The sequence below is a fragment of the Protopterus annectens genome, chromosome 7.part0 (genome assembly GCF_019279795.1).
Source record: "Protopterus annectens isolate FY-2018-M chromosome 7.part0, PAN1.0, whole genome shotgun sequence".
Lineage (NCBI taxonomy): Eukaryota > Metazoa > Chordata > Ceratodontiformes > Protopteridae > Protopterus > Protopterus annectens.
In genome coordinates, this window is record NC_056739.1 from 1435514375 (window position 1) to 1435527107 (window position 12733).

Below are 12733 nucleotides of genomic sequence, written 5' to 3' on the forward strand. Positions count from 1 at the left end.
TCCTTTTAACAGACACCAATGTATATAGTTATATAATGTTTTTAAAGTTTATAGGTTTTACAATTGTATATATATCATTTTCGTTTTTGATTTCATGTAATATTTGACAAATTATCAATAAAAAAAAAAGAAAAAAGAAATAAAAGTAATAAATTATTTTATAAAATATATTGCAAACTTTAATTTTGGTTACAAGATGGTAGTTTCAGCTTAAGAATGTTTTTCACTGAAGTGAATGTGTTAAGGAAATATTTGTCTTGATTGGATGATTAACTAAGCCGATACTGTATTTACAAGTTTTTTTGGTACTTACGTATTATCGTAACCACATTCTCACGGTTGTGAAATTTACAATGTGTCATGGAAAACAGTTTTATTGAGCTGGAAAGGGGTGTAAGCAAGTAAGTACTGCTGTGGCACACACATTATGAGGCAGGGAGAGGAATAAATGTCAGTTTTTCGACTCCTGCTTGGCATGTCTCACTTTCACAATGAACTCCACTCTGCTGCACCACATGTCACATCCTGGCTTGCTGATTACAACCGAAGCAAAGGCAGGTTAATTAGGAATATTCCCTCTGAATGTTCATGGCCAGTGCTTAAGTTTTATTGTATTTATCACGCTTCTTTTAACTGGCTATGTAACTGCTATTTGGCCCATAGGGGAAACATGCAAGTTTTAAACTTTTACTTTTCAGAAAGAGTAAATCCTGTTTTCTGCAGTATCAGAATAAAGAATTAGCCACTAATTTTGGCCTCATCTTTGCATTCCTTTGGTCAATTATTAACTGTTCGTGGGTGTGGGTGTATGTGTGTTGGGGGGATCAACTGACACTTCACATTGTTTACTCTTCAGATTTAAATAAGGGTTAGTAAAGAAATAGTCATCGTTGTGCATATAAGGAATCACGTTCTTACTATCAGCAGCAACTATTAGGAAAGGTTTCGCTACTTGTGTTGAAATTCACAACGTTTGTAAATATGACAAGAAGCTGCAGTAAATGTCTTTAACTGCATAAAAATAAAAGTAACAGTTAAATTAGCATTATTTCATGTGTTTTTGTTAATGCATCTTTCCTAAAATAAAAGCTTCAAAACAACTTTTGACACTATGCGAAAGGCGCAACCGCAAGAATGTGGTTGCGATAATACGTAAGTATCGTTTTTTTAGTAGCTTTTTCCAACAAAATTGAGAAAGCCTTTTGGCAAAACCCTGGGTCTGCTGTGGGGTTAATATTTTTTTCTGTTATCTAGGTATAAATATATTTTTTTCCTTTTAACAAAAAATTTTGAAAGTCAGAATCTTGAGACCTAAGGACTAAACACTGAAAACTATGATACTGGTTCTTTGAGTTGCTTTTTTCCTGGGTCAAGGTCAATGCAGGGCCAATGGTAGCACTCATTTATTGGTCAGATCTGGTAGTATAAATATTCAAGTTTGTTGATATTGTGGTCTTCAGCATTTTCATCTTTCAACAGTACAGCCTCAAGACTTTGATTTTCAAAATTTTGTGTTTTAATGTTTTCATAGAATATATATATATATATATATATGTGTTTATATATGTATAGGTAGATGGATAGGTAGATGTCTATGTATGCAATCTACCCTTTTAGTTAAAAGCTCAAAATATCAAATGTTTGTAATGCAGGTGCAAGTGAATGAACAGTCATATGATCGCAAAACTCCGACATTACGCAGCATGACATTGCTGTACAGTAGGAACTGGGAACTTGCCCTTTACTTACTGGTCTTTGATCCCAGAGTTAGCAAGAGGGGTATGGAATGCTTGTTTTGCTGCAGTAAAAAAAAATATTTTTTTTCTTTTTCTCTGCTTCTGGTGGGGTTTTTTTTGCTGTTATAGTGTGTTTTCTATAATGTGGCTGTTAGCAGGAAAACAATTTCTAAAAATTTCAATCAGTCTAAAGTACTGATTCAGTAAAAGGAAAGAAACAATTACTTAGCCCCTGGCAGGTATAATTGAATATCCTTGTAAGCCTGATGTGAAGGACCACATCAAGCTCTCTTTTGCTGGTGAATTGAGAAGCTATAGACAGAGATGCCATCTTTCAGACAGAAATTCCATATACGTACAACATGATGAATGAAAACACCAGGTCAATATCATGTAGGAAAAGTCAAGTATTGTATGATAAGGGGAGCTGGGCAAGCAATTGATGCCATGCTTTAGTTTTCAAATGAATGAGGAGATTTGGCTGGTCTGCAAATGCCTGGTTTAATAATTGTTAGAATTTTAGCTGCCACAAAACAAATAAAACATGATAACAAAGAATGTTGTCTTCCATCTTCCCAAGATTGTCTGTAGATGGCTATGATTAGTAAAATAAAACTTGGACATAGAACTAAACCATGTTGTGACAAGAGTTATGTTAGGGATAAGCAGGGATTTTAGTGCAGCAACTAACATTTTTGTTAGAAATATTACAGTAAGCTGCCTGGCACAATTCAATAATTAGTTCATATTTCCACTTTTTAGTAGTAACAGCATTTTTTGATCACAAAGGCCAATGAAAATGCATACAGAAGTCATTATATCAATTAATAATATAATATTAACCACATGTCATTCCTACAACTACCTTTATAAAGAATTCAAGCGTATAAAGTCATAGCTCAAAGTTTTTCTAAAGCCTCACAAGGCCTCTAACTGTAGTATTTGGAAGCATAATATATGTGAATAAAATGAGTTAATATGCCTTATTTAACTAAAGATTATTTCATGTTAGAATACTCAGCTTTAGTATTCTAACCCTTTTAATGCATGTCACTTTTAAAAATTGTGTATAAGGGACAGCAATACCCTTCATTTTGAGACAATGGTATTCATGCTTTATGAGCACTGCTGCCCCTTCCTTCATAGGTTCTAGTCTGATTTGAAGTGCTATTTCTTCAGGTCATGAGTCTGGTGTGACCATACCCTCAATTGACCTGCATTTGGTCTTCTTTGCGGAAAACATGTGCACTCAAAAAATAGACAAATAGAATTGTAAGTACTTACATTAGAGACTGGACCATTACTCAGTAAAAATGTATGCAAAATTAAACTTATAAACTATCTGATTGATTCCTTTTCCTACACTCACCACATGAATCCACGTTAAATAATCTAGTCAAGTAAAAGATGTACCATGATGTTCTACATTCCTTTTAGCCCTTGTAGCCCTTGTATCTGCTAGGATGCAGTTTGCAAAGTCAGCTTTTTGCTTTTCATTACCTTCTCATTCTAATATATATTACCCCTTCCCAGCTGGGACCTGGTTTCAATTCAGGAAACTTCCTTGTTCTGAAAGTGTATATTAGCTGCAAAAAAAGACATAATTTTATTTGAATAATATTGTCTACCATGCTGCTGTCTTGTAAATATTCCATAGATTCAATGTGGGTTGGCGTAATGGTTGGTGATTTCAACTATACAAGGGATACCCAAGATACATAAAGATAGCACAAACCCCACTATGAGACCTATAGTCTCTGGCAGGGGATGGTGTACTAAAACTTTTTCTTTATACATCTAAAAACATCTCAGACTTATAATAGATGGGAATAAACATATACTTAAGGATACAAAACTATTTTTATCAGACTTATATGATTTTTTTCAATAAAACCAAAATTAAACCCAATATGTTATTTGTAACTTTAGATGTGCAATCGCTGTTTACCATCATACCCAATGGTTTAGGTATAGTTTCTATTAAGAAATACCTAGTTAGACACAATGAATATACAGAGCAAAAAGTAAACCTCATATGCATGTTCTTGGAAATCATATTAGAGAACAATGTCTTTGTTTATGATAACCACATGTATACTCAGCGTGATGGTGTAGCTATGGGCACATCTTGTACCAATAGCTACACCAACATGTTTTTAGCAATGTGGAAAGAAGAACTCTTCACAAATGCATGTTATCAGGAACAAATTTAGAAAGATATATTGGAATCATGAACAACATGACCACATACCTTAGATTTACATCTAATTATTCAGATACTAGAATAGAGTTTTTGGATGTTTTTGTTGAGAGAGTAATGAACACATATGTCAATATAGGTGTCTATAGAAAAAAATGTTATAGGAACACCTTCCTTCATCAGCGTAGCATGCATCCATCATATATATATTTAATAACATCATTAAGGGACAAAGCATGAGAATATCATGCCTAAATGCAACAGAAGAAGGATACCAACAAGAAATCAATGTCTTTAAATGCAGACTCCTCAAACGTGGTTATAAGGAACCTGAGATTGAAGCAGGGTTGCAGAATATGAATCAGTTGAGGGAGAATAGAGCAGCACCATATTATTCTGCTCAAGTATATGTGTCCAAACAGCAAGACAACAGTACACTTCATTTAAAAATACCCATATATTATACTAGTGATAATAAAGATATAATGTAGCTTATTAGTACTCATTGGCGTATCCTTACTATTGATGCGGAATTAAGAAATATAGTCGGGGATAAACCAAAATTCCAATATAAGAATAAACCTAATCCCAAAAGGTTACTTTGCCATCCACCAGCTAATTTTAGCCATTATAATTATACGGGCACCCGTTCTGTGGAAAATGCAATTATTGCGCATATATTGAAGTAGGTGAGAGTTTTATACATCCAGACACAGGACAGCATTATAGGTTTCATGTATTCGCTGATTGCAGTACCAACCATGTGGTGTACTTGGCTGTATGTCAGAGATGTTTCTCATTCTACATCGGTAAAACCGATATGGCTTTCCGAACTAGAATCAGAGAGCATCTCTATGCCATTAGGATAGGCTATGTCACCATTGCTTTAGCCAAGCACACAATGGCACATGGACAGGAACATGTTTTCCACTTTATGGTACTAGACTATACTATCCCCTTAGTGAGAGAGGGTAATATACGGAACAGCACAGAAAAGAAGGAAATCAACTGGATTATGAGAATGAGGGCAGACAAAGGTAGAGGCCTCAATGAGAGAGCCTCACTCAAACCCGTCTTAAGGGCTAGACATTTGGTCACTAGATAGCCATACCAGTCAGGATGGCTATATAATGGTTTCCAATTTATGTGATGCTTCATATATGCTTCCTATGTACATAGCATTTACCACTAAAATCTCATCAATCAATATCAGTAGTATTGAACTAGGTCCAGACAGGATACATGTATTCTTTTGGTCTTTCATATATTTTTATTATGAATGTTTATTTAATATTTAGAAATAGAAAATATATATATTTTTATATCTTATATAATGTGTCCATATTATGTATTGCATTTATCTATAAAGCATTTTACTAATAGTTGCTTGAAAGTCTTTGAATGGTAGAATGCTTGCATAAAGGTAGTAGGTTTTATTGTTTATAGGTATAAGTATCTAGCGTATTTGCACCATGGCTTAATAGAGTATATATTAAGTATTATATATTGTATATTTATTTATCACTATATATATATATACTGTATATTTATTCATTACTATAGCAGGTTATTTTTAAAAGCAAAGCACCTATATTGAGTATGCATGTATGGAGGTAGTAGTATTCTCATTTTATAGGCATAGGTATTTAACGTATTTGTATAATAGTTTTTTAAGAGTGTTATCAAGTATTATATTCAGTACCACAGTATGTTACCTTTAGCAATGTATTAAGGTTGAGCATGTACCCTTAAAGCATTTAATTGATTAATAAGTTTTAACATGTGACAAGTATATAATAAAGTGATTTTGAAGTTTTTAAAATTTAATGGTCTGATGAAGCTGTATGTGAAAACACAATTATCCTGATGCATGCGAATAACATCTGAACACATTTTATTTAAACGTATCCAACTGGAGTATCTTCACACACATCTTTAATACTGGATCTGTTGCTGCGGTGCGGTTGCCTCTTTGCCATATTACTTGGACTTTCTCTTATTATTGTAATGGTTAAGGTGTCTGCCTCACAAACACAAGGTACATGATTTGCTTCTCACCTTTGGTCACTAATTGAATATTAGTTAGGCATGTAATAGTCTTCAGAATGATTGCTTAGAATTTAAATATGACAATGGTGTCTGAGTTATATTCTTGTTCAAGTGTCTAATTTCTTCTGTGCATCATGTCTATGAAACATATATTTACTATACATGTTTCAACAATAGGAGAAAATACACAAATGCCTCTTCTCCCCCTCTCTACACAGAAAGAAACAACTTTTTTGTAAGTCTTGTTTTACTTGTCTTGGAGAGACTAGCCTTGATTTTCCATGGTAGTCCAACCCTTAAAGTCACTTCCTACACAATAGTCCCACATCTTCCATGTCTGTTAACACTCATGTCACAGAGTCATCAAACCCCCAGCTTACCTGGGAGAGTAAGGGGGTCATAGCAGAATAGAATATAGTAAGGTGAGGAAGTCTCAGCAATACCACTATTTGTGGAAGACAGTAGTATGTTTATACTTTGACGCAATGTTGCAATGTTACTGGGTATAGCAGTCTCGAGATTTAGACTAGGTCTTTATGGAGTCTGATTCCAATCAAAGCCCAGGATTTATACCAGATGTCCTGCTGACATATCAAGATCTTTAACCTGGTTCAGGGCTCCCGAGAGCACCCCAGCACTACCAGGTTATACCTCATACCATGCTTTTCGGCCCTAAAACTTGGACCGAACCACAAAAGGAGGGGGAGTATCAATATTCATCAAAGATACCCACACCTCCAGGTTGGTGGCAAAGCACGAAGCATCAGAGACTATCCATGTGCAACTAACAGTGGGTAAAACTGCCTTCCAGTTTATAGCCTGCTACAGACCACCCTCCCAAACCCAGGAACCCCACTCGGCCTTCCTGAGAACACTAGAAAATATGAAGGTCTCTCCAAACACCATTATATTGGGCGACTTCAACTACCCAAACATAGACTGGGAGCATTACTCTAGCTCCAACACCCTAGCCCAAAGGTTCCTTGAATTTATAAACTCAAATGCTATGGAACAACTTGTTACCACTCCCACAAGAGGGGAAAACATACTAGACCTGATCATCACCAACATGGGGACTCTATGCTCCAGACCAGAAGTGTATCCCTCACTGGTAAGATCAGACCATAAACTAATCTCACTGGATATTCACATCCCGACCCCACCCTCTGCCCAGAAAACCACAATGAAAAACTTCTCTAAAGCAAATTTCACACTCCTCAAAACTGAGGTGGAATCCTTCAAAGCCCCCGGGCCTGTGGAAAATACGGCCCAGACCGCAGAATCCTTTATAAATGCATTCTATGAACACCTTCAGGAATGCATGGATCATGCGATCCCAAATAAAACCAAGACCCAATCCTCCAAAGGCAGACGTCCTGTCTGGTGGACCCCAGCCATAAACAAACTATACAATAGAAGGAGGAAGCTACTAAATGATAGAGCAAAATCCCAGAAAGGGAAGGCATCACTGATCAGTATTAGCAAAAAACTACGGGCACACATAAAATTGTCTAAGGCCAGCTTCGAGAGAAAAATTGCATAGGACATTAAGGATAATCACAAGGCTTTCTTTAGTTATGTTAGGAACCTGGGTGGTAATTCCCAGATATGCTCAGAATTAGTCCAAAATGACAAAAAATACACCGAACCCACAGACATTGCCAACATCCTAGCTGACAGGTTCAGCGCAAACTTCTCCCACCAAAAGGGCAAATATCTATCCCAGCAGAGTGCTGCCCCCCTGACATCTCAGATGCTCAGGTAAAAGCCACCCTCTCCAAAGCAAAAAACACAGCATCAATGGGACCAGACGGTGTCCCGGGCTGCGTCCTACATGAACTCCAAGAAGAGCTAAACCCAAACATAAAACTACTGTTCAATCTCAGCCTTACTACAGGATATGTGCCCAAAGAGTGGCGTACAGCAACAGTGGTCCCTCTACATAAAGGTGGTGCCTCAACGGATCCTGGAAACTATTGCCCCATAAGCCTGACTAGCTTGGTCTGCAAAGCTATGGAAAGGATCATCATGGACCTCATAAATAAAGATATTGGGGGCCTACAAACACTGGATCCTACCCAGTTCGGCTTTGTTAAGGGCAGATCCTGCCTCTTAAACCTGGTTGATTTCTTTGAAACAGTCACCAAGGCCATTGACGAGGGGAAGGTGGTCCACACAGCCTTCCTGGACCTCGCAAAAGCCTTCGATACAGTACCCCACTCGGGCATTATAGATAAGCTCACCAGCTTAAACATAAACCCCTATGTCACTAGATGGATTGCAAATTGGCTCAAGAACAGAACCCACATGGTTAGAATTGCTGGAGCCATGTCAGACTCCAAACCAGTTACAAGTGGTGTCCCACAAGGCTCAGTCCTGGGACCTCTCTTTTTCGGTATATATTTCTCGGAGGTACAGGCCAACACGGAAGGACTGTGGCTGACCAAGTTCGCAGATGACTGCAAACTGAGCGCCATAATCGACTCTCCAGCCGACACAAGCATCCTCCAAAAGGGCCTCATAGAAACAGACAACTGGTGCCAGAGCCATGGCCTCAAGCTAAATGCCAAAAAGTGTATAGTCATCCCCTTTGGCAAAAACAAAGTGCCCACAAATTACCACATAGGTGGTAATCCATTAAGTACAGAAGAAGTAATTAGGGACCTGGGGACCCAAGTTGAGAGCAATCTCTCATTTGACAACCATGTGGCCAAAGTGGTTAGGAAAACATTTTATATAGCCCACCTAATAATGAAGGGATTCACATCTATATCAGGGGACGTCATCGTGCCTCTTTACTCATCCCTCATCAGGCCCATAATTGAGTACAATGCCCCTTTTGGGATGTACCTTACCAGACACCTGCAGCAACTGGAAAGACCCCAAAAGTACCTCACCAAGAGGATCAAAGGGCTCAAACAGATGCCATATGCTGCCCGGTTAAAGAAACTTCAGCTCTACTCAGTGGCATACCGCCTGTTCAGAGGCGATCTGTGCCTGACGTATAAAGCCATGTCCAACCCGGAATTAATGGACATGCTGCACCTCAGAAAATCCAAATCCCATCGAGCTACGCGCTCGAGAGACTTGAACCTCAGCACTGAAATAAATAGGACATGCTGGAGGGACAGATTCATAACCCAGAGGCTCCCTTCACTCTGGAATAAAATCCCAGTCCGGGTTAGGCAGAGTCCCTCATTGACTCTCTTCAAGAGGAATCTTGATGAGTGGATGGGAGATCGTAGGTTTACCCCGGGTATCACTTCTGTGTCACTGTTAGACAGAGGCACAGTATACTAACCTCAAAAAGGGCATAGCAAAATAAATTTAAAATGGGTGGCGAAAGCCAAACACATTCTGGCTAGGCTTATAAATGCCCTAGGGCAGATAGCCTAGTATGAACCTATGAACCTATGAACCTATTTAAAGTTAAGTATAGATGCAAATCTTTTGACACTGAAAGGTATTACATTTCTTAATCTTGCAACTTTGGAATTATAGAAATTACTCTTTAAGATTAGTATTAGATTTATGGATGCCATTCGTTTACAATTAAGTCTTCTATGATGGACAGACATAATGATGTATGAATTACATTATTTTTAGTCATACCATTTTCCATTATCTGGAAGGTGGGAAAGTAACAATCATAAAGTATTTTTACCATAGCATTAGTGTCCTGGATGCTAAGCTCAATCAAAAAAAAAAAATAAAATACTCTGTTTGGACATTTATTCTAAATCCTTACATGTTTATAAAATGATATTTTATTGCCTGTATTGTATGATGCTAACTTAACATCATACTTTGCTTTTATTTCTATAAAGTGTTGTTTTTTAAAGGAAAACTACTGGAAATACAGCAGTGATCGTGTTATTTCTTCACTAATTTGGAGATGAATGTATTTTACCAACCAGGTCTGAAGATCATTTTTTCTGTTAGGCATATGTTTGTTTATAATCTGTCCTACTTTAAAATAAAGCAGTTCCAAAGATAAAGAGGCATCATCAGTGGATATGTAACAGTGGCCATTCCATTCATCTATTTCCCTGTTTACATTTGTATAGCCTGCTCTAAAGAGCAGATTACAAGATGCACAATTATGAATTGATTTAGTAAATTCCAGGTTAAACTGTAGTGCTCACTGCTAACTAATTAAGGGCAGACTGTGCTTTTCTCTACAGTAAGGTTACTATTTACCCGTGATACTATGTCTGGTACTCTGTAGTTCCTATATGGATAATCCGTTCGGTTCTTTGGGCATGGTCACTCAAAATGTTGTCATGTGCAAGTATGGAATTAATGCATCATATTTTAGTACTGTTTAAAAAGTTTTGATTTATCAATGTATCAATTAAAACTATTAACTGTAAGACTGGGACTTTTCTAAAGTCCAATTATCAAAATAACAGGCTTACTAGTTATGACTCCAATACTGCAGATATCAGATTTACAACTATTAAAAATTTCAACAGAGTGCAACATTTCAGGTATGTACATGGAAGCTACCCCACTGTTATGTTGCTCCTTGCTATTATGATAGCTATTATAACAAGTAATATCAGTTGTGACGTATTTTTAGTAATCCAAGCCTTAGTTCCAACCATGACATCATGTTCAGATGCAGACTCCAATATTTCAGATCAAAGCTGTTATTATTAAGACTTTTGACATTTGCCATAGGGGAAAAATAAGATCAATATTATTTAAACAGTCAGTTCTATGAGGGGCTCTGGTCAGTACTTTCCTATTGAAACTTGGTTCTCTGGAAACCTTTCTTTCTTCACAAAATGCAGTTTGAAAATTAAGTCCTCCTAATAACATAACTTCTTATTCAATATACTAGCTTCTTTAATGGTTACTTTAGAGTTGGCAAAGGTGGAATATCATTTTAGCATAACATAAATTTATTTTTGCATAACAGCATGTCAACTCCATAGCACCTGGCATGATATGTTCACCTGAAATTCTTCAAAAATCATTATTATCCTCAAAAACTTTAACAAAATAATCATGGGGATTCAATAAACTCTGTGTAAACTTCACGCAAAGCCTATATGGAGTTTCCATGTTTGCGCAGTGAGCAGCAGTGCTAATTATAAAATCATGCCGTGCACCATGTTTGAAAATAAACAAGCACAATTTCATGGCTAGCAACAGTGTTGCCAGGTAAGAAACCATGGAAAGCAACAATGATAGCAGCAAACATGTAGACCTGTTTACCAACAGGCAAACTAGGTGTGCAGGATTGCACAGAATGCCATATTGATTACCAGGGTTAATAATATAGCAATGTATATGGTGCAAACACATTACAGGACAGTATATGCAATACAGAGTATTGTGGAATCCCATTTCAGGCATCCTCTAAAAAAGTAGTGTAAATGCTCCATAACAGTACATGAACTTTTATTTAAAATACACAGTTGAAGAAGTGTATGTATTTAATAGTGACACACAGATAATTTGTTGGAATGAACACAAGGAAAGTGGACAGGTGAAACATGGTAATGTACAGCAAAGGAGGACATTTAAATGAAGACAGTTGTAACAGGAACACTAATCACATATTGACATGATACAGTACATACATCACAGTGTAAATATATATTATGTGACTGTCACACAAGGTGGCAACAATGGAGAAGGAGGTTTTGTGATATGAGCTTCCTGACATATAGTGAAGCTGTGAAAAATTAGTTATTTGAATATGACTGTAATGTAAGCAAAGGTCTCCACCATGTAGGACACATAGTTACAGGCTCATGGAAAACAGTAAACTGAAGCACGTACAAACATGGACAATATCAGAATAATTCCACCAGAAATCCCATGTCTCTGACATAACATATATAACTGTGAGTGATCGCAGATGTTTTTGCACAATCACTTTTACAGCTATTATGAGATGTCAGCAGTTTTTGAGGGTAATCCAGCACACCATCCTGACACTGTAACATCTGCTGGAGGTGTTAGGAAGAATACTGCCATACCTGTATGTAACATTATGAACAACCCAGGTTTGTTGACAGGTATGCATGGCATATATATGGCACAATCCACACTGTCATGAATGTAACCCATGCCATCAGTGTTGTCAAATAGCTATCTATGTACTGTGTGCATCACTCACTAAGCAATCTACAACAGAGCTACCAGTAGAGCTGTCACCAGTGGCCTACCACAAGGATCTGGGCTGAGTCCTTTACTGTTTGGAATCTATTTCTTTGAAGTCCAGGCTAAAGTATATGGCCTTTTGTTTACAAAGTTTGCTGATGATTGTATATTGTGTGCAATCATTGAATCCACCAATATGTTTACATATTACAGAAGGGCCTAACACAGGCACATGATTGGTGTCAAAGTCACACAGTCTACAAAGAAATGCAAACATAAGTCATTATATTTGCCTTCTGCAAAGTAGAATTCCTTGAAAAAGGTCAATCCCAGTGGTGCAAGACCTGGGAACACAGGTAGATAGCAATCTGAACTTTTACACCAAGGTTCTACAGTTGTAAGGAAAGCATTCAATGTTGTGCACATCATATGTCAGGCCATCTTACCCAGGTGTGAGGATGTTAAAGCTCCACTGTATTTGAACCTCGTCAGGCTACTAATAGAGTACAATGCTCCCTTTTGCATGTACCTCACCAGACACCTACAGCTGCTGGAGAGGCCACAGGAGTTTCTCAACAAGAAAATGCAAGGTCGACAAACCATGCCATGACATACATGAATAAACTGTAAG